Source organism: Pinus tabuliformis, chromosome 9 (genome assembly GCF_031772625.1).
Source record: "Pinus tabuliformis cultivar Carrire ecotype Pingquan chromosome 9, CPIR1, whole genome shotgun sequence".
NCBI classification, from domain to species: Eukaryota; Viridiplantae; Streptophyta; class Pinopsida; order Pinales; family Pinaceae; genus Pinus; species Pinus tabuliformis.
The window spans coordinates 1374715124-1374738668 of record NC_142307.1 but is presented as its reverse complement, the minus strand read 5'-3'; positions in this window follow the sequence as shown (position 1 = coordinate 1374738668).

Sequence of the window (23545 nt, the reverse complement as noted above, 5' to 3'; positions counted from 1 at the left end):
AGTAATATTTATTAAAATAGTTACTAATTATGTTTTTTTATCTTAAAATAGTTATGTTATCAAAATATTTATGTTTTGTTGCAAATTTTCAAATTAACTTATTAATTTTTAGAGGGAAAATGACAAATACGAAAAAAATAAATAAATAATAAGAATAAGAATAATAATAACAATGATGAAAATTTAATTTAAAAATAAAATAAAATTATTAAATAAGATTAGTATTTATATTGTGATTTTTAATTAAATTTATACATTTTCAAAATGATAGAAATATATTTTAACCAAATACAATTAAAAAAGAGGAAGAAAAAATACAAATCTCATTATAATTAAAACTCAATATAATAAATAAACATTAAAACATTATACAATAAAAATATAAAACTTAATTAAATCTATATAAAATACACAACTTCAAGTTTATAATTAAATTCATGCCTAATACAAATCAACATAACAAACACAAGGTTTCATTGAAAAGACACTTAGTAAACATACTTAACCAATTTCAAATAAACAAAGATACAATATGCAATTTCAAACGCAGTGGAATATAAAATTTAAACACATACATTCACAAACATTGACAAAGCCACCTACACATACAAACATTTGACAAAACATATTCTCGCATGTATATGAAATTTCAAACAACGCCTAGAATACAAATTTAAATAAGCAAGTATAAAATTTTGAATTTTTAAATATCAAACACAAAATAGAAATTGGAATAGAAAAACACATAATATACAATTCCAAATAAAGAAATACACATCATACAATGTCAATGTCAAGTCAATTCAAAGACAGAAACTCAAACATGCCATTGCAACATTAAATAAGCTAACTCGCAATATACAAAGTAAAACCTACAACTATTTACCCTATAAAATTAATTACAATCACAATTCAATACAACAAACACACTATTACACTTTCAAGTCACAAATAATACAAATATTCATATATATCCAATTTCAAATAAAGAAACATACAAAGTACAACTTGAAATAAAGAAACATACAATATACAGATTCAACTAAACACACAACATACAATTTCACGTCAATAAAGGAAAACACTAAAATATGCTTATGCAACTTTAAAGAAAAGTAAACTCATAATATACAAATTAAAATCTACATTATACATACACATTGAAATTCATAATTAAAAACAACAAACACATGATTACAATTTCAAACTACGTACATATATTCATAAATAAACATTCATACAACCATTCATATATAAGCAATTCGAACAAGCAAACACACAATTAAACTAAACACATGGTAAAAACCACTCACATATACATGCAATTCAACTAAACACACGATTTCACAATTTCAAATGAATAAACAAAGATGGTACACAATTTGAATTCAAAATATCAAAATAAATACATAAACATTTTCAAAATCAGAAACATATATATAGAAATTCGAATAAGTAAATATGTATCCTACTATTTAACCAAGTATATATAAAAAGCTAAAGTATATGTGTATACTCTAATCTAATTATATAAATATATAAAATAATACAATATAAAAAGATTTAAAAACCAATAAAATAGAAAAGGGCCAAAAAATAAGAAAAATTCCAATATGAAGGGCTTGTTGATTAGAGAAATACTTAGGGCCTTTCAATGCATTGTGGAAGATTGTATAATTTGTATTTGTGTAAAAAAATTTAAATTTTTTTCAATGTAAGTGTGTTTTGGCTTAAATGAAATTGGGAAAAGTGTTATAATATGAATGGATGATCATTGAATTGTAAGATAACATGCTTCAAATATAAATGTTGTAAAGTAAACGTGTCTTAAAAAATGTGTTGTGATGCATATGAGTTTAAAGAAATATGGTCAACACAAACAAGAAATACTACACTACTCAAAGAAGAATGTAGCCCCATCCTCCTTGAGCACTTGGAATGAGTATTTTGAACCCCTTCCATAAAAAATAACTTTATTAATAATTGTGTGCATAATTCTCTTAGAATATTTGAGAAAAGAACAATATATAACTACATCGATATTTACTTTGGGAAAAACCCTTTTCACAAAACTAGAAGGTGAGGTCATTCCTGTAAGTAAATGTGCATGCAATACCACATAAATATTAGAGAAAAATATATATTTTTAACAAGATATATCGAAAATTATCAATTTCTTTTTTATATAAAAATAATAATCATTTACATTGCATATATAAATAATGAAAACAAAAATTTTCAATTTCTCTTTTATATAAAAGTAATAATAATTTATATTGCATATATAAATAATGAAAACAAAATTATGAATTTATTTTTTATATAAAAGTAATAATGATCTATATGACATATATAAATAATGAAAACAAATTTACCTTCCTTCCCACTTTTCCTAAACATATATGTAAAATAGTTATTTATGAGTCATTCCTAGAAAGAAGCCTACAATAATATATACATCATAAATAAATAAACAAATATTGTTATTCATGGAATAATCCAAAAAGTAATAAACATAATTTAAATAAAAATATATATGTAAAACAATTATTTATGAGTCATTCCTAGAAACAAACTTGCAATAATATACGCATCATAAATAAATAAACAAATATTGGCATTCATCAAATAATCCAAAAAATAATAAGCATAATTTGAATAAAAATATATATGTAAAACAGTGATTTATGAGTCATTCCTAAAAACAAGTCCGCAATAATATTCACATCATAAATAAATAAACAAATATTGATATTCATAAAATAATCCAAAAAAATAAACATAATTTAAATAAAAATATATATGTAAAACAGTTATTTATGAGTCATTCATGAAAACAAAATAAATAAACAAATATTGTTACTCATAAAATAACCCAAAAAATGATAAATATAATTTAAATAAAAATATATACCATGAATTACGATTATATATCGTAATTAATGATATAATTAATTTGATTTTTAAAATGTATGAGAGGTTTTTCCAGAGGCTGTGTGAAAAATATAAAACAACATATCTAGAAGGCCATTTCAATTTATGTGGCTTAAACTATCTCCGGAAAAAACAGTAGGAACGGTAGAATTCCCAAAGAAGGCGAACAACTATACATATATAACTGAGAATTCCCAATTGACGCGAAAGAGGTGAGCTAAGCTCAATAAAATTTGAATAAACCAGTAACAGAAGGGAGCTGAGTTGTATGTATATATATTATTAGTTTGAAAATGGATATTATATATTTAATTTGAAAGTTTAATAAACCTGTCAAAAGAAAGGAAATGTAACCACAAGATGATAGAAACGGAAGATGGTTCCATTACTGAGTTTGAGCAGTAAATAAATTCATTGGTGGGTGGGTTTAATTGACACATAACACAATACAGAGAGATGTGTACCCAGGTAGTTAAGGTGAATCTGAATCCAGAGACATGCATGTGTACACAGGTGGATAGAAATGGTATGGTTAAAATTATGGAGGAGGAAACAGAGCCTTAAATGTAAAATTCATTCATATGGTGGACACATTTGAGGAGGAAACAAAGCATTAAATCCATGTCTTGTCAATTTTTTGAGGAGGAAAAAGAGCGTTAAATCCATGGCTCGTAAAATTATTGAGGAGGAAACAGAGCCTTAAATGAAAAATCCATTCAATTTAATAGAACTGGTATGGTGGACACATCCCATGAGGAAACAGAGCCTTAAATGAAAAATCCATTCAATTTAATAGAACTGGTATGGTGGACACATCCGAGGAGGAAACAAAGCCTTAAATCCATGCCTGATGCACTTGGCACAAGGGTAAAATTATTGAGCAAACAGAGCCTTAAATCCATGGCTGATGCACATGGCATAACACGTTACAAAAAAAAGGAAAAAAACAACCACCAAACCACAGGTTAAAGGAACAAAGAACACAAGACACAACCATGGGTTTATATAATAAGGAAGAAGAGGTGTTATACATGAAAATAAATTAATAATACATAGACAGTGATGCTTGAATTCCTAGGGGATAGGATAAATTGGTGAATATAGAGCCAGAGACGTGCGTACAAGGACTGATTGAAGAAAAACTATGAATTATTGAGGAGGAAGCAGAGGCTTAAATTCAACATAAAAATGGCTAAAGTACCATGTTTAAACTAATCAAAAGGAAAGATACATATACAAATACTTGGAATTGGGATTAGATTTCATTTCTTCAGCTAAATAGGCTAGGCAACCACCTATTTTCTTCTTTCATTCATTTCCTTGCCAATAATTTACAATGCACCCAACAAAAATATAAGGTTATGAAATGGAATTAGTTCTCGCACCAGAGCAGAGATGAACATAATAAACACTGAAATGAAATTAAATAGAATTGAATTTGATCCATACCATTTCTGAGAGATAATTGATCTCTATAAGCCCAAAAAACTATTAAACAACTCAACTGAAGTCAACTGCCCAACCCTGCCATTCCCTTCCCTTCTATTCTCAGCCTCCTCCTCTCACAGAATGTCGTAGACTCAACCTAAACATCGACAGAAAAGAGACCCAAAACTCAAACCATGCCGACACAAGCATACCAGACTGGATATAGACATAAAGAATTAATATAGATATATATAGGGATTCGCCAAATCCCTCCCTTCAACGGCTATAAGAGCGTTTTACGACCTCTAAATTGAGGGTTCATGTTTTATTTGTTTTTTTTTATTTCAATTCTCGGGCTTTTCTGTTTTTTGGAAACGAATGGGTTTAAATTTCTATTCCTGTGCTTTCTATCTTTGAAAAAGAGGCGAGGTAAAGGCTTTTATTGCTAGGATCATGGATTTTCCGTCCATGATGATGCTTTTGTTGCCATGTTCATGTTTTTCCGTCCAGGTTGCGCTGATGCTTTTGTTACCAGGTCCATGCTTTTTCCATCCAGGTTGGGCTGATGATTTTGTTGCGAGGTTCATTCTTTCTCCGTCCACCCAGATGCTTTTGTCGCCAGGCTCATGATTTTTCCATCTAGGCTTTTGTTGCCATGTTCATATTTTTTCCGTCAACGTTGAGCTGATGATTTCGTTGCTAGGTTCATGCTTTTTGTGTTCACGCTGATGCTTTTTCCGTCCATGTTAGGCTGATGCTTTTGTTGCCAGGTTCTTGCTTTTACCATCCACATTGGGTGGATGCTTTTGTTGTTTTTATTCTCTTTCAATTAATGCTTTTTCTGAAGGGAAATCTCAAATGCACGATAGGGTTTCAATTCATGTTTTTGTTTTTATTTATTCTTTTTCGTTACTCATATTATTATATGGATTTTCATTTTATAATTAAGTGTCTATTTATTTTTCATTTTATTTATTTTTCGGATGTTTGAAGTAGGGTGTTGAAAGGATTTAAGATTGGAGAGTTATTTATTTTTTATTTTATTTAATAGTTGTTATATGAAATTTATTGGATATTAATATAATATTTTATTTGAAATTGTAAAGCAATATGTAAATTTACAAAAATGATTTTAATAAGTTTTAAAAAGGGCAAGTGGAATTGTGTGTGTGAATCTTTTAATGAGGCACGCTCTTTGGTCTTGATAGGAATATAGCAATTAGTGTAGCCTATAAATGAAATGGCTGGCAAACTCAAATTAACATCAAAATGCTCACCTCATGATATATTTGACATAGCCAAGCCAAAAAAAAATACCATGAACATCTCAAAGCTCCTAATTAAATTTGTATTTAAAACTCATAATTTATTTGTGTCTTCCATAAACTTTTTCTATTTATTATTGGAGTAGGATTCTTGTCCATTTTACTTATCTAGGAAAGAAACTTACTAAGTGATTTTAGAAATGTAACCGAATATTGTTTATTAAAACTAATGTAGTTGGATTTGAGATTTAACGGTGCATGAGGCACTTGGGTGGATGGGATTTTTTAAACCAATTTTTGTAAACTGCAAGTCAGATATATATTTCTATGAATTATTATTTAGTATTTACATTTCTCAATTATCACTACTCTTCCATTTTTATAGGTAGCCAGTGAAAAACATTTTTTTGTTCTTAATTTCCTAACAAGATGTGCACACTGTAGAAGACATTTTTTTAGCAGGCGAGTTGTCCCTCTTTTGAATGGCTACTATTCTCAATTTCCCAATTTGATATGGCTTCTTGAAACTTATGATATTTTTCTTACCCACATTTTGATTTGATCTTAGGTATGTGCTTAATAGTTTTCTCAAAGTATGCATTTCACCATGAACATTACATGTGCTTAAATTAAAATCCAATTTAATTAACTTGATTGTGTGTTCCTATTTAATATTCACGAAAACTATTGTTGTACTCAATGCTTCTTCCAAACGTTGATATTAAGGAAATGAGCTCAGTTAGTTATAGGAAGAATGTTGGTTTAGGTATATATTCTCGATCCGGTTTTGGTAATTGTTGAAGATGTCTTGTTTGTTAGTATTTTCCTCATTTTTGGGGGATTCGTTTATTCCAAATGCTAGTTGTTTGAATTAAAATGAACATCTAAGCTACATTATCAGCTTGAAGCAACATCTTTCAATAACTAACGATTTCCCTTATAATTTATAAAAATTCATGGTAACAAATATTCTTCCATACAATGCTATTAGGTTGATACTATGCAAGATTGAGTCATGATAGATTACAAATAATTTCAAACCTTTACTATGTAGATAATGTACAATGTTAGGTAATTTCACACAATTTGCTACATAGTGTTATAAGTTAGCTCAACGTTTACCTTTAATCGTTGATTACCCATAACAAAGATTTCTATGTCATGACTATATATTTCCCTTACATGACATAACCTGGAATTTTGTTATGTTGTCATCTTCAATAGTTAATGTGTTGCATTGAAGCATTATGATAAAATGAGTTAATGTGTTGCATCTAAGCATTATGATAATATTTTCTTCCTTGTTGTCTCAACAAGAGTTGCATACTTGGTATATCCTTTGGGTTTTATTTATTTTAATAATTTCACCATCCAATTTGACATTGAGTTGAAGAGAATCAATTTCAATTTCTCACAATTACTTTTACTTACAAGGTATGGTAATCATACATATCGTTTTGTGGTGTCTTCACAATTAGTTGTTAGCATCCATAGATGCGTCCTTTGTTTTCTTCTTTTAGGTTCTTTTTTATTATTGAGTGGTTTTCCTCAGTAGTCTATGCTCTTTTTTCAAAAGAAGAACAAAATATTTTGTTCTGAAAATAGAAGAAATGATATTTCATGCTTAGCTCTTCATCTATGCCCGATGGGAAATTCAAAACAAGTGAAAACTAACCAAAAAAATCCACCTTAGTATGTCTTACCTTATGGTACTTATTTTAATTTTTAGTTGTTTGAAATTGCCACAAAACTAATAAAAAAATCACCTTAGCATGTCTTACCTTGTGGTACTTATTTTAATTTTTAGTTGTTTGAAATAGCCCAAAGAGTAGGAATTTTCGATACAATATCCTTTTTTTTTTTTCTAGTTAAGACTAACCTAAGCACCCACGGGGGATTTGAACCGGTGACGTATCGCAAGGAGTGCCTTAACAGCGCACCCATTCACCGTCAATTCAAAGCCCCGTGGGCATTCGATACAATATCCTTAACTTAGTTTTCATGGAAATTTTGCAATACTAGAAAGGGTTACATATTTAGCACTTTGGCTATGCATTATGGAAAATTCGAAACTAAGAAAAATAGATATCTGGGTATGCCTTACTCGATGGTACCAAATTTAATTTTCATTGTGTTTCAAACAGCCCCGAGGAGTACTAGATTTTAGTAAAATATCCTTCAGTTAGTCTTTGCGAACATAATATCTTTTGGAACTTTTTAGATTGTCACACCTTTTACTTTGGGATTAACCTTCAAACCTGGTATTCGAAATCAATTCTATTTATAGTTCTAATGATAGAGAAGGAAAAGGTATCTCTTACTTTTCTAAATATCTTTATTGCGACTATTGTTTGACTATATCATACCAATTTTTATTTATTTTGTTGAGGTTAGTTTTTTTTGTATCATTAGTTGCTAACGAGTAGATATTTGTGAAGGAATTTTCTAGAAAGAGGTAGGGAATTAATTAATTCACTGCAAATACTATAACTCTAAATGTAGAGAGTTGTAACATTATTTGAATTTTTATATATATATGTTTGTGATTTTGAAAATGTTTTATGTATTTATGTTGATATTTTGAATTCAAATTGTGTACCATCTTTGTTTGTTCATTTGAAATTGCGTAATCTTGTGTTTAGTTGAATTGCATGTATATGTGAGTGGTTTTGACGGTGTGTTTAGTTGAATCGTGTGTTTGCTTGTTTGAAATTTCTTATATATGAGTGGTTTTGACAATGATTATTTTCTTCTATATTTGGGCACGAAATTGTATATTGTGTCTTTTCTTATTTGAACATGTATTTTGTATGTTTATTTTATTGAAATTACATCTATACGTGAATCGCTGTATGAATTTTTATTGATGAATAGCTGTATCTAATTTGAAATTGTAATCATGTGTTTGTTGTATTGAATTATGAATTTCAATGTGTATGTATAATGTAGATTTTAATTTGTATGTTATGAGTTTACTTTTCTTTAAAGTTGCATAATCATATTTTAGTGTTTTCTTTTATTGACTTGAAATTGTAGGTTGTGTGTTTAGTTGAATTTGTATATTGTATGTTTGTTTATTTCAACTTTTACTTTGTATATTCCTTTATTTGAAATTGGATATGTGTGTGTGTGTGTGTGTGTGCTTATCTATGAATATTTGTATTGTAGGTGACTTGAAATTGTAATAGTGTGTTTGTTGTATTGAATTGTGATTGCAATTAATTTTATAGCCTAAATAGTGTGTAGTAGGTTTTATATTTTGCGTTTGCTTATTTAATGTTGCAATGGCATGTTTGAGTGTTTTTTGGTATTGACTTAAAATTGTATGATGTATGTTTCCTTATTTGGAATTGTATATTATCTGTTTTTCTATTTGAATTTGTATTTTGTGTTTGATATTTAAAAATTTTAAATTGTATATTTGCTCATTTAAATTTGTATTCTAGGTGTTGTCTTATATTGCATATACATGTCAGAACTTCTTTTTTCAAATTTTTGTATGTGTGGGTGGCTTTCTCAATGTTTGTGAATGTATGTGTTTAAATTTTATATTCCATTACATTTGAAATTGTATATTGTATCTTTTTTTATTTGTAATTGATTAAGTATGCTTATGAAGTGTTTTGTAAATGAATGCATATGTTTGTTATGTTGATTTGTATTAGCCATGAATTTTATTATAAACATGAATATTTGTATTATATATATATTTAATTAAGTCTTATCATTTTATTGTATAATATTTTAATGTTTATTTATTATATTGAGTTTTAAGTATAATGAGATTTGCATTTTTTATTTTTTAACTGTATTTGGTTAATATAAATTTATATCATTTTTAAAATGTATAAACATAATTAAAAATCCCAATATATATGTGTATGTGTGTGTGTGTAAAAGGTTAATAAGTTAATTTGAACATTTGCAAAAAAACATAAATATTTTGATAACATAACATTTTGAGATAAAAAAACATAATTAGTAACTATTTTTAATAAATATTACTACCACAACAATAATAATGTGACTAATGCAAAAATTTATCATAATTTATTTTCATTAATGTTAATAAATTAATATGTTTTTAAAAAATATCCATTAACATCATTAATCATTTAACATATTAAATCAATATAATACCTATTTTTAATAAATATTACTACCAAAACAATAATAATGTGATTAGTGCAAAATTTTGTCATAATTTTTTTCATTAATGTTGATAGATTAATATGTTTTTAAAAAATATCCATTAACATCATTAATCATTTAACATATTGATGATGATGATGATGATGATAGTAGTTAATGTCTAGTGAGACCAAATTGGTCTATCAGACCTATAATTTTCTTAGTTTTTAATTGTTTGGCTTCTCGTCTTTCTTGGCAAGATTGGTTTGTCGCTTTCTTTCTCTACGGTCTTCCAACTTCCTTTATCTTGCATCTCCTTCATCTCTTCTGGTTCTTGGGACATTGGTGTCCTAGCTTCGCAATCTATTGTGTTCATCCTTTTGAAGATAGTCGGAGAAGAAGTTTGGTCTAGGAGATCTGCTTTGCTGTTAAATGAAGATTTATTTTGTGTGGTATTCGAATCCTCATAATTTTTTATGCTTGAGGGGTCTTTGAGTTCACTTTTTTGTTGTTGGGCGGGGCTTTCTCCTTGCTTTTCTTGAGAGTTGTTTCTTTCTTGCCCGATTTCTTGTGATTCAGAGTTTTCTCTAGAGTATTCTTCTTTGATGACAGTGTAGTGTTCTTTCTGTGCTCCTTCCCACCATGTAGATCTATGGTGGCTTTTTCTAGGAGAAGTTTTTTGGAGGCTTTTGGGCAATTTTTGGCTAGATGGCTTGTCTCAAAGCAGGATCGACATCTGAAGAGGACACTTTCATAATCGAGTTTTTGGTTCCACACATAGTCTTTACATGTTAGGTTTATTTCAGCTGGGAATCCAGCGCAGAAGTCCATTTCCACACAGATGCATGCATAGGTGGTTCTAACATATTCCTCTATTTCTGGGCAACTGCAGTAAAATTTCTCCATTGCATTTCCAATGGCTTTTATTGAGGAGAGGTTCAAGAGATGAAAAGGTAGGCTTAGCAATCTCACCCAAACTGGTGCTGAGGTTATGACTGTTGTTGAGGGATCGAATGATGGGTTCCATGGCTTCATGAATAGGCCTGAGTTTTCCCAAAACCAAGGGCTGGAATCTAGAATACACTATCTGGTTTTAGGATTTTCAAAATATACTATAAAGAAACCCTTAGCATAGGGGTAGATATTAATTTCATCAGAAATGACAGGCTTCCATACCTTTGAGATCCAATTGTGGAGAACTGTTAGCCGCGGCCAAAAACCATTGAACTGATAGATTAAGGCACTTTCAGAAAACTTCAAAGCCTCATCGAGTGAGGCCTGGACCACCTGGACAGTGGGAGCTGGGGCTTCACTGACGATATGGGCAGGAGCTTTCCCTCCAGAAGCGGACGGAACTGAGCCAGTAGCTATTTTTGCGAAGCTCGGAGCCATATTTTACTTACCTGTAGAACCCAGCGGCAGAGAAATAAGGTAGATCTAGATCTAGCCGCAGAAGATTGAACAGGTGGTTTGTCAATGAAACAGAAGATTAGATCTAGAACCCAGCCACATAGAAATAAGGCAAAAGATTAGATCTAGATCTAGATCTAGCCGCAGAAGATTAGATCTAGAACCCAACCGTAGAATCTCAGTAAGCCTTTTAATCCTAGCTTTGATAAGAGAGGAAAAAGCATGCCGTTGGGCGCATTGCTTTCATAATCGCAGACATTTGATCCAAAGCAGTGTTGCCGGTTCTTCCCTATGGTCCCACTATCATAATCCTCATATTTGAGCCAGAGCTCGACTGCATACTGTCCAGATCCGGAAATATATTTGAGTCGGAGCTCGACAAAACTCTGCGGAAGAACCGCCTAGATCCAGAAATATATTTTAGCTGGAGCTCGACAAAACCCTGGGAGACTTAATATATTGATTTAATATATTAAATCATTTCCACATGTTGATATGTAAAAGATCCCATATCAACAATGCAAAGTTTTTGGGCATGTGCATTTCCACCTTCACGTGGTTGACCCTATTAGTAGAGATTATAATCTCGAAGCAAAGAGGAGATTTTCTAATTTTTAATGCAAATTATCATAACATATATTTAAAGATAAACAGATTTATCCATTTTAAAATATATCATTTCAAAAAAAATGAACATGAATCAATCACTACATTATTCTATAACAAAATATTAATTCAATCAAACCTTTTCATAAATAAATTGACTTATTAATATTAAGTCTCCTTGTTTGTTTGGGATCCCTCCTCTGCTCATTGAAAACATAAGTGCCAATGGACAATTCTATTAAAATAAATAAATAAAGGGTGAAAGAAGAGAAAGGCTTCTAGTGCAGGGAGGTGAAGCTAGTGACTTCATTGGGGTATTATCCAGGCTCGCTCACAGTGAAGCAATGTTTGTCTCCTGACGTGAATCCATCAGGGTACTATCTAGGCCTACTGGTAGCGGAGCAACACCAAACATGAAATATCATACTCTGAAAATCATAAAATCGTTGTGCACATTACACATTCTTGTATTGAAACAATTGTGATGTGGTCTATCTTCTGTGTGTATTTCAACCAAGTTGAGAAAAGTGAGATGTTATGTGTAAAATTAGTTCGAAAAGGGGAGGTTGAGGCAATCAATACTTCCTAAAGGTATGACCCTTAACAGAAAGCTATTCTTAGACAAATAAGTTGAAGTTCGCACAGTGAGTTATCAAGTGATGTCGTTGCTACAACACCCTCCAAAATTTCACTTCATTTGTATTTTGGAGCCTATTTTTACAGTCAAATCTAGAGTCGCTTTTATCACCAAATGTTGTTTCATATTATTTTGTGTGTTTCAAGTGTCTTTGAATGGTCTCAAGTGACATTGCATTGATCAGAATATCTTTTGGTATATTTCATGGTTATAACATCTTTGTCATCGTAAAACGACACTCTTGGGTCGTAGTTGCACACACTACACTCGTTGCACACACGGAATGTGTATAAAGTGGTGTTTTGATGTATAGTCATCATTTTTCAAGTATCTCTAAGTTCTCTTGATTATTTGGTATGTGCCATGCATGGTTTATGTCTAAACTCATCTTGTTCACCCCTCGCCTCATATTCCAGACTTGGGAAAATATTTGGCTTCAAAGTAAACTCATTAAGGCCAATAACACATGAGGACACTACAAAGCCTTGATGGGGAATCCTTCATTGTTTGGAAGAGTACCATGAAGCCTCCAAGGGCACAAGACTCACTCCCTAACCCCTTCTCCCTTCCTTACTCCGAACTATTCCCTCCTAAAGACCAAGACTTCCTTGAGTGCACTCCTTCAAATCGAAGAAGTGCAACCTCCTTAAGCGATTAGGCACACCTTGAAAGCCTTAAAATTCTCCCTTCAGCCTTCCTTAATGTGCCATGAGCCCTCTTTGGACCCTTTGAGCACATGAGCACACTCCGAAGGCATGAATAAATAGCCTTCAACCTTCATGAGTGCGCCCTATGCCCTCCTAGGCCTCTTGAGCACATGAGTGCACCCCAAAGGCATGAAGCAATCACCCTTAAGCCTTCAAGAGTGCGCCTTGTGCCCTCCATCTCTCCCTTGAGTGTACAATGCACTTAGGAAGCATGAAACCTTCCCCTTCATCCTTCAAAATTGAGCCACACACCCTATCTTTACTTCCTCCCTTTCTTGGGGGCACAAGCACATGCCGAAGCCCGAAATCCTTCCCTCTTCAGCCCTTCAACCTTTCAAAGTGCGCACATATGCCCTGAAGCCCCTTTTGTCCTTATTCAGTGCACTTGAAAGGCTTATGATTTCTCATCATGAGTGATTTGTACATACACGAATTCTAGAAACATCATGGCAAGCACACATGAGGCATATTGGGAAAGAAGAATAAATAAAGGAACCTTGGAAAGAATCAAAAACACACTTGAATCCTAATGATCAAAGCACACAAAAGACTCCATTTGATCAGAGGCTCTTTAGAGGGTAGAGGACATTAATAATTCAAGCCACATGAAGAATAAATATATAGTTGGAAGCCAAGTCACAACTAAAGAAATTCCATGTCATCCGTCACTATTAGTCTATGTCATCAAAGATAGTGACATATCAATTCTCATTACATGATGATGTGGAAGTCGTGATGTACTATTGTAATCAATCTAAGGACAAATAAGTGGAATTCTAAGAGTTGTGTATGAACTAAAGTGTCATGGAAGTCCAAAATATATGTAATACCAAAATTCATATGTAATTCCAAATGGTCCAAAAGTCATTTGGAATTCCAAAGGTTGTAGAAATCCAAAGGTCACTATAAGTTGGAAAGTCAAGAGTCACGAGGATGTGAAAGGTCATCCCTCAAGTTATAAATAGATCCTAATTTCCCATGTAAAGGACTTTGAACCTTTTCTTCTACCACAAGGCATTAAAGAGATAGAGTTATCACTTTTGGGGAGCAAGTAGTGGCTCTAATGCTCCACTATTGGAATTAGTGGTGTTCATTGTATTTATGTATCTTGTGACTTTTGCTTAATATTGAAGCATTCCAGGCTAGCATATTTACACACATGGATTGTGAATATTTTTAAGACTATTCTTTGAATGTTTATGATTCATCTTTGCTTTCATTATCACTAGAGTAATTGAACTATTTCGGTGACCTTGGTGGTTCTTGTTGAAATGGTGTTGTTATGTTCATAATGATCATCACATCCTTGTGAACTATTTCTCTTGATGTTATACAAACCCTTCTATTTTACACATGTCTGCATTAGGGTATTACTATTACTTCTCTCTTAGAGGCTCACTTCATTTTCCCCTTCGCAGTAAGAGAACCATGATACATGTACAATCAAACATTCTCAAGGTGCACTAGATTTCTCATTCAAAAGGAAATTTTCACTTCTCTCTCGTGTAGATAGCTAAATCCAAGGTGTATATTTAGGTAAACGATATTCAAGGTGTATTCTGGATGGGACTCCTACACCAAACAATGTAAGGTCTAGTTTGAACCTTATATCGGGGAGATTCCATGTAATTTGGTGATATCCATTGCTGTCAACATATTGTTTCCCTTTCCCCCTAGAGGATGAAGGAAAAGAAGTAGTATAGATTCCTCTAAATATTATAACTAGCCACAATCCTATCATCTTCTCACTACGTTCCAACAAAGATCAATCATTGATGATCTCAAGAAATTTTTCCTTGTCTTGAATTTTGGCCTTAACTTTTTTAATAATATCTAAACTCTCAACCTCAAGGGTAATTGTCTTCCTAACTATATTTTTGACCAAGATATGCATTTTATCTCTCAAACACAAAACCAAGTGAAGAGTTGATTCCCTTTAGATGTTATAATCACCTAAGCAACAACCATCCTCTTGTTGGGATTTAGGGTTCATGGTTTGATGTTTAGGGTTTAGGGTTTATAACACTTTAGTAAATTCTCTTAATAAACACTTAAATAAAAGTTAATTTGAGCATTTGCAACAAAACATAAATATTTTGATAACATAAAATTTTAAGATAAAAAACCCTAATTAGTAACTATTTTTAATAAATATTACTACCACAACAATAATAATGTGACTAATAAAATTTTTATCATAATTTATTTTCATTAATGTTAATAAATTAATATGTTTTTAAAAAATATCCATTAACATCATTAATCATTTAACATATTAAATAAATATAATATCTATTTTTAATAAATATTACTATCATAGCAATAATAATGTGATTAATGAAAATTTTTATCATAATTTATTTTCATTAATGTTGATAAATTAATATGTTTTTATAAAATATCCATTAACATCATTAATCATTTAACATATTAAATCAATATATTAAATCATCTCTCCATGTTGATATGTAAAATACCCCATATCAACAATGCAAATTTTTTGGGGATGTACATTTCCACCTTCACGTGGTTGACCCTGTTAGTAGAGATTATAATCTCGAAGTAAGGGAGATTTTTTAATTTTTAATGCAAAGTATCATAACACATATTTAAAAATAAACATATTTGTCCATTTTAAAATATAACATTTCAACCAAATGAACATGAATCAATCGCTGCATTATTCTATAAGAAAATATTAATTCAATCAAACCTTTTCATGAATAAATTGACCTATTAATATTAAGTCTCCTTGTTTGTTTGGGGAAATTCCATAGTTTGAGCTAAGCCAACATGGAAAATATGATTCGCCCAACAGGAAAACCTTGAGGGAACCTATTAGATCCGTGCCTATGTTGGTATCTAAATTGCTCAACTTGGTGTAAGTCTTCTTGTGTGTTAGCGCTTGTCCAGTATAGTAGAGAAGGGAAAAGGGGAAATTCTTAAGCGAGTAAACCAATATCAGAGGTCTTAAAAAAACTTCTTTGAAGGTGAAACATCCTCTTCTCTGAATAAGGTTGGATCCCTCCTCCTCTCACTGAAAACATAACTGCCAATGCACAATTCTATTAAAATAAATAAATAAAGGGTGAAAGAAGAGAAAGGCTTCTAGTGTAGGGAGGTGAAGCTAGTGACTTCACTGGGGTATTATCCAGGCTCGCTGGTAGTGAAGCGATGTTCGTGCTACTTACATGAATCCATCGGGGTACTATCTAGGCCTGCTGGCAGTGAAGCAACACCAAACATGAAATATCATACTCTGAAAATCATAAAATCGTCATGCACATTACGCGTTCTTGTATTGAAACAATTGTGATGTGGTGTATCTTCTATGTGTATTTCAATCAAGTTGAGAAAAGTGAGATGTTATGTGTAAAGTTAGGTCAAAAATGGGAGGTCGAGGCAATCAATACTTGTTGAAGGTTTGGCCCTTAATAGAAAGCTATTCTTGGACAAAGAAGTTGAAGTTCGTCTAGTGAGTCGTCAAGTGATGTCCTTGCTACAACACTCTCCAAAATTTCACTACATTTAAATTTTGGAGTCTATTTTTTCCGTCAAATCTAGAGTCGCTTTGATCACCAAATGTTGTTTCATGTTATTCTACGCGTTTCAAGTGTCTTTGAATAGTCTCAAGTGACATCAAATTAATCAGAACATCTTTTGGTACATTTTGTGGTTATAACATCTTCGTCATCATAAAATGACACTCTTGCATTGTAGTTTCACACACTACACTTGTTGCACTTGGGGAATGTGTATAAAGTTGTGTTTTGATGTATAGTCATCATTTTCTAAGTCTCTCTAATTTCTCTTGATGATTTGGTATGTGTCACACGTGGTTCTATGTCTAAACTCATCTTGTTCGCCCCTCGCCTCATATTCCAGACATAGGCAAATATTTGGCTTCAAAGTAAACTCATTAAGGCCAAGAGCACATGAGGACACTATGAAGCCTTGATGGGGAATCCTTCATTGTTTGGAAGAGAAGCATGAACCCTGCAAGGGCACAAGAGTTACTCGTTAACCTTATTCTCTCGTCCTTACTCTGAATTGTTCCCTCCTAAAGACCAAGACTTCCTTGAGTGCACTCCTTCAAATCGAAGAAGTGTGACCTCCTTAAGCACATACACACACCATGAAAGCATTAATCTTCTCCCTTCAGCCTTCCTTAATGCAGCATGTTCCCTCTTTGGACCCTTTGAGCACATGAGCACACTCCGAAGGCACAAAGCATTAGCATTCAACCTTCATGAGTGTGCCCTACACCCTCCCAGGCCTCTTGAGCACATGAGCTCACCCCAAAGGCCTGAAACCCTCACCCTTCAGCCTTCAAGAGTGCACCTTGTGCCCTCCATCTCTCCCTTGAGTTTACAATGCACTTAGGAAGCATGAAGCCTTCCCCTTCATCCTTCAAACTTGCGCCACACACCCTGTCTTGACTTCATCCCTCTCCTAAGTGCGCGAGCACATGCCACAACCATAAAGCCTTCCCTCTTTAGCCCTTCAACCTTTCAAAGTGCGCCCATGTGCCCTAAAGCCCCCTTTATCCCTCTTGAGCGCACCTGAAAGGCATGAACATAAAATATGCATGAAACATGGTAGAATAGGAGATTTTCAGGTTTATGGTTGCTCGTCATGAGCAATTTGTAGATACAGGAATTCTAGAAACATCATGGCAAGCACACATGAGGAATATTGGGAAAGGAGAATAAATAAAGGAAGCTTGAAAAGAATCAAGAACACACTTGAATCCTGATGATCAAAGCACGCGAAAGACTCCATTTGATCAGAGACCATTTGGAGAGTAGAGGACATCAATGAATGAAGCCACATGAAGAATAAATATATAGTTGGAAGCCATGTCACAACTAAATAAATTCCATGTCATTCGTTACTATTAGTCCATGTCATCAAAGATAGTGACATATCAATTCTCATCACATGGTGATGTCGAAGTCGTGATGTACTATTGTAATCACTCTAAGGACAAATAAGTGGAAGTCCAAGAGTCACGGAAGTCAAAAATATATGTAATACCAAAATTCATATGTAATTCCAAATGGTCCAAAAGTCATTTGGAATTCCAAAGGTTGAAGAAATCCAAAGGTCACTAGAAGTTGGAAATTCAAGAATCATGAGGATGTGAAAGGTCATTCTGAAAGTTATAAATGGATCCTCATTTCCCATGTAAATGACTTTTAAAATTGGCTTCTCCCATGAGGCATTAAAGAGATAGAGGTAGCACTTCTGGGGAGCAAGTAGTGGCTCTAACGCTCCAGGATTGGAGCTAGTGGTGTTCATTTTATTTATGTATCTTGGGAATTTTTCTTAATATTGAAGCATTCCAGGCTAGCATATTTACACACATGGATTGTGAATGTTTTTAAGACTATTCTTTGAATGTTTATGATTCATCTTTTCTTTCATTAGCACTAGAGTAATTGAACTATTATGGTGACCTCGGTGCTTCCTGTTGGAAATGTGTTGTTATGTTTATAATGATCATCACATCCTTGTGAACTATTCCGCTTGATGTTAGACAAACCCTTCTATTTTACGCATGTCTTCATTAGGGTAGTACTATTACTTCTCTCTTAGAGGCTCACTCCATTTACCCCTTCGCAGTAAGAGAACCTTGATACATTTGCAATCAAACATTCACAAGGGGCACTAGCTTTCTCATTCAAAATGACATTTTCACTTCTCTCTCGGGTAGATAGCTAAAGACAAGGTGTATATTTAAGTAAACGATAGTCAAGGTGTATTCTGGATGAGACTCTTACACCAAAAAGTGTAAGGTCTAGTTGGGAACTTATATCTGGGAGATCCCATGTATGTCGGTGATATCAACTCTACTCAGCATATTATTTCCCTTTCCCCCTAGAAGATGAAGGAAAAGAAGTAGTATAGATTGCTCTAAATATTATAACTAGCCACAATCCTATCATCTTCTCATTGCTTTCCAACAAAGATCAATCTTTGATGATCTCAAGAAAATTTGTCCTTGTCTTGAATTTTTGCCTCAACTTTGTTAATAATATCTAACCTCTCAACCTCGAGAGTAATTGTCTTCCTAATTATATTTTCAGCCAAGATATGTGTTTTATCTCTCAAACACAAAACTAAGTGAAGAGTTGATTCCTTTCAGATGTTATAATCACCTAAGCAACAACCATCCTCTAGTTGGGGTTTAGGGTTTAGGGTTTGAGGTCTAGGATTTATAACACTTTAGTAAATTCTCTTAATAAACACTTAAATAAACGTTAGAAAACACTTTTTAAAAGGCAATAAAATGCTTAGTGTTTAGGGTTTAGGGTTGGGGGTTTGAGGTTTAGGGTTTAGGATTTACGGTTTATAACCCTTTAGTAAATGATTTTAATAAACACTTAAATCAAAATTACAAAACTCTTGTTAAAATGTTATAAAATGCTTAGGGCTTAGGGTTTAGGGTTTATAACGCTTTTGTAAATGATTTAAATAAACACTTAAAAAAAACTACAAAACCCTTTTTAAAATGTTATAAAATGCTTAAGGTTTAGAGTTACGGTTTAGGGTTTAGGATTTAGGGTTTGGGATTTATACCACTTTACTAAATGATTTTAATAGACACTTATAACAAAGTTACAAAATGCTTGTTAAAACGTTAAAAATATTCTTAGGGATTAGAATTTAGGCTTTAAAACGTTATAAAATACTTAGTGTTTAGGTTTTAGGGTTTAGGGTTTATAACACTTCAGTAACTTATTTTAATAAACACTTAAAAATAAGTAACAAAACGCTTGTTAAAATGTTATAAAATACTTAGGGTTTAGAGTTTAGGGTATATGGTTTAGGTTTTGGGGTTTAAAATGTTATAAATTGCTTAGGTTTTAGGGTTTAGGGTTTAGGTTTTATAACAGTTAATCCTTTTAATAAACACTTAAAAAGAGTTAGTGAAAGCTTGTTAAAAGTTCATTAAATTTTTAGGGTTTAGGGTTTAGGGTTTAAAATTTTATAAAGTGCATAGGGTTTAGGGTTTAGGATTTATAAGACTTTAGTAAATTCTTTTAATAAACACTTAAAAAAAGTTACAAAACACTTTTTAAAATGCTTAATGTTTAGGGTTTACAGTTTAGGGTATAGAGTTTAGGGTTTTGGGTTTTGGGTTTATGGTTTAGAGTTTATAAAAATTTAGTAAATGTTTTTAATAAACACTTAAAAAAAAGTTACAAAACACTTGTTAAATTTTTTAAAAATGCACAAGGTTTAGGGTTTAGGGACAATTTAGTAAATACTTTTATAAACACTTTAAAAAAGTTACCAAATGCTTGTTAAAATGTTATAGAATTCTTAGGGTTTAGGGTTTACAACACTTTGGTAAATGGTTTTAATAAAAACTTAAAAAAAGTTACAAAAGGCTTATTAAGATATTATAAAATGTTTAGGTTTTAGGGTTTAGTGTTTAAAATGTTATAAAATTCTTAGGCTATAGGGTTTAGGGTTTCAAAAAGCTACAAAATGCTTGTGGGTTTAAAATGTTATAAAATTCTTAGGGTTTAGGGTGTAGGGTTTCGGGTTTCGGGTGTGGGGTTTGAGGTTAACTGTTTATGGTTGATAATGCTTTAAAAAAATCTTTTAATAAACACTTAAATAGAAGTTACAAAATAATTTTTTAAATGTTGGAAAATGGTTAGTGTTTAGGGTTTATGGTTTAGGGTTTAGGTTTTGGGTTTTAGGGTTTATAACACTTTCGTAAATGATTTTAATAAACACTTAAATTAAAGTTACAAAACACTTTTTAAAATGTTATAAAATACTTAGTTTTTAGGGTTTGGGGTTTAGGGTTTAGGGTTTATAAGACTTTAGTAAATGCTTTTAATAAACACTTAAGTAAAATTTACAAGACGCTTTATAAAATGCTTAGGGTTTAAGCATTAGTGTATAGGGTTTAGAGTTTATGGTTTGGGTTTAGGGTTTAGGGTTTATAACACTTTAGTAAATTCTTTTAATAAACACTTAAATAAAAGTTACAAAACCATTTTCAAAATGTTTTTAAAATGCTTATGGTTTATGGTTTAGTGTTTGGGGTTTGGGGTTTGGGGTTTAGGGTTTAGGTTTTGGGGTTGAGGGTTTATAACACTTTAGTAAATTATTTTAATAAACACTAAAATAAAAGTTACAAAACACTTTTAATAAACACTTAAATAAAAGTTAAAAAATGCTTGTTAAAATGTAATTAAATGCTTAGGGTTTAGGGTTTAGGGTTTATAACACTTTAGTAAATGATTTTAATAAACACTTTAAAAAAATTTACAAAATTATCTTTAAATTGTTATAAAATACTTAGGGTTTTGAGCTAGGGTTTATGGATTAGGGTTTAGGGTTTTGGATTTATAACACTTAGTAAATTCTTTTAGTAGCCACTTAAGAGAATTAACGAAGTGCTTGTTAAAATCTTATAAAATGCTTAGGGTTTGGGCTTTAGGCTTTAAAATGTTATAAAATTCTTAGGGTTCAGAGTTTAGGGTTTAGGTGTTATAACACTTCAGTAAATTCTTTTAATAAACACTTAAAAAAAGTAAGAAAATGTTTCTTAAAGTGCTATAAAATACTCAGGGTTTAGAGTTGTGGGTTTAGGTTTTATGGTTTCGGGTTTAAAATGTTATAAAATTCTTATGGTTTAGTGCTTAGGGTTTATAAAATTTTAGTAAATGCTTTTAATAAACACTTAAAAAAAGTTACAAAAATCTTGTTAAAATGTCATTAAATGCTTAGAGTTTAGGGTTTAGGGTTTATGGTTTAGAATGTTATAAAGTGAATAAGGTTTAGGGTTTATAATACTTTAGTAAATTCATTTAACAAACACTTAAAAAAAGCTACAAAATTCTTTTTAAAATGTTATAAAATTCTTAGTGTTTAGGGTTTAGGGTTTAGGATTTAGGGTTTATAACACTTTAATAAATGGTTTTAATAAACACTTAAATAAAATTTACAAAATTCTTTTTAAAATGTTATAAAATTCTTAAGTTTTAGGGTTTAGGATATAGGGTTTAGGGTTTAGTGTTTGGGGTTTAGGGTTTAGTGTTTATGGTTTGGGGTTTATAACAATTAGGTAAATGGTTCTAATAAAAACTTGAATAAAATGTTATAAAATGCTCAGGGCTTAGGGTTTAAAATGTTATAAAATTCTTAGCGTTTAGAGTTTAGGGTTTAGGTTTTATAATACTTGAGTAAATTATTTTTATAAGCACTTTAGAAAGAGCTACAAAACACTTGTTAAAATGTTATAAAATGCTTAGGGTTGAGGGTTTAGCGATAGTTTAATAAATACTTTTAATAATCACTTTAAAAAAAGTTACAAAACACTTGTTAAATTGTTTTAGAATTCTTAGGGTTTATGGTTTAGGGTTAGGATTTTATAACACTCGAGTAAATGCTTTTAATAAACACTTAAAAAAATGTTACAAAACACATATTAAAATGTTATAGAACGCTTAGGGTTTAGGGTTTAAAATGTTATAAAATTCTTAGGGTTTAGGGTTTTAGAAAGTTACAAAACATTTGTTAAAATGTAATAAAATGCTTAGGGTTTAGGTTTTTAACACTTTAGTAAATTCTTTTAATAAACACTTAAAAAAAGTTACAAAATGCTTATTAAAATGTTATAAAATACCTAGGGTTTAGGGAAGAAAAATGTTGTGGCAGATGCATTCTCAAGAAACGAGGAGGATGTGGAAGCATTTCTTTGCGTTATTTCTATTATCCAATCAGATTGGATAAACGAAGCAAGGGATGAATGGAAGAATGATGAGGAATTGTGGGCACTCATTCAAAAGATACAACAACATCCCAGTACATCTAATAAATTTATCTGGAAAAATGATTCATTATGGTACAGGGATCGGGTATACCTATGTAAGAATTCCCAACTCAAACTAAAGATTCTTAGGGAATTGCACACCTCTCCCTTAGGAGGGCACTCAAGATTTATAAAAACCTACCATAGGGTTAAGAAGGATTTTTTTTTGGGATGGCCTTAAATAGGATATTCAAAATTTTGTGGCGGAATTTTTTGTTTGCCAACAAAATAAAGTTGAAACAATTAAGACTCCAGGACTATTACAACCTTCATCCATTCCAAGCCAACGTTGGGAGAAGGTTTCAATGGATTTTATCATAGGTTTACGCAAGTCCGAAGGAAAGAGTGTTATCATGGTGGTAGTGGACAAAATTACCAAGTATGAACACTTTTGTGCATTATCTCATCCATTCAAAGTGAGTACAACTTCTACTGCATTTATGGAAACAATTCAAAAGCTACATGGAGACTTATGAAACTAGCTCACAAAAAGATAGAAAAGATAGATGAACACCTTAGAAATAAGCCTCTTCGAGGGGGCAACCTCCTTTACATTACACAAATGAATAATTCTTGGATGATACAAATG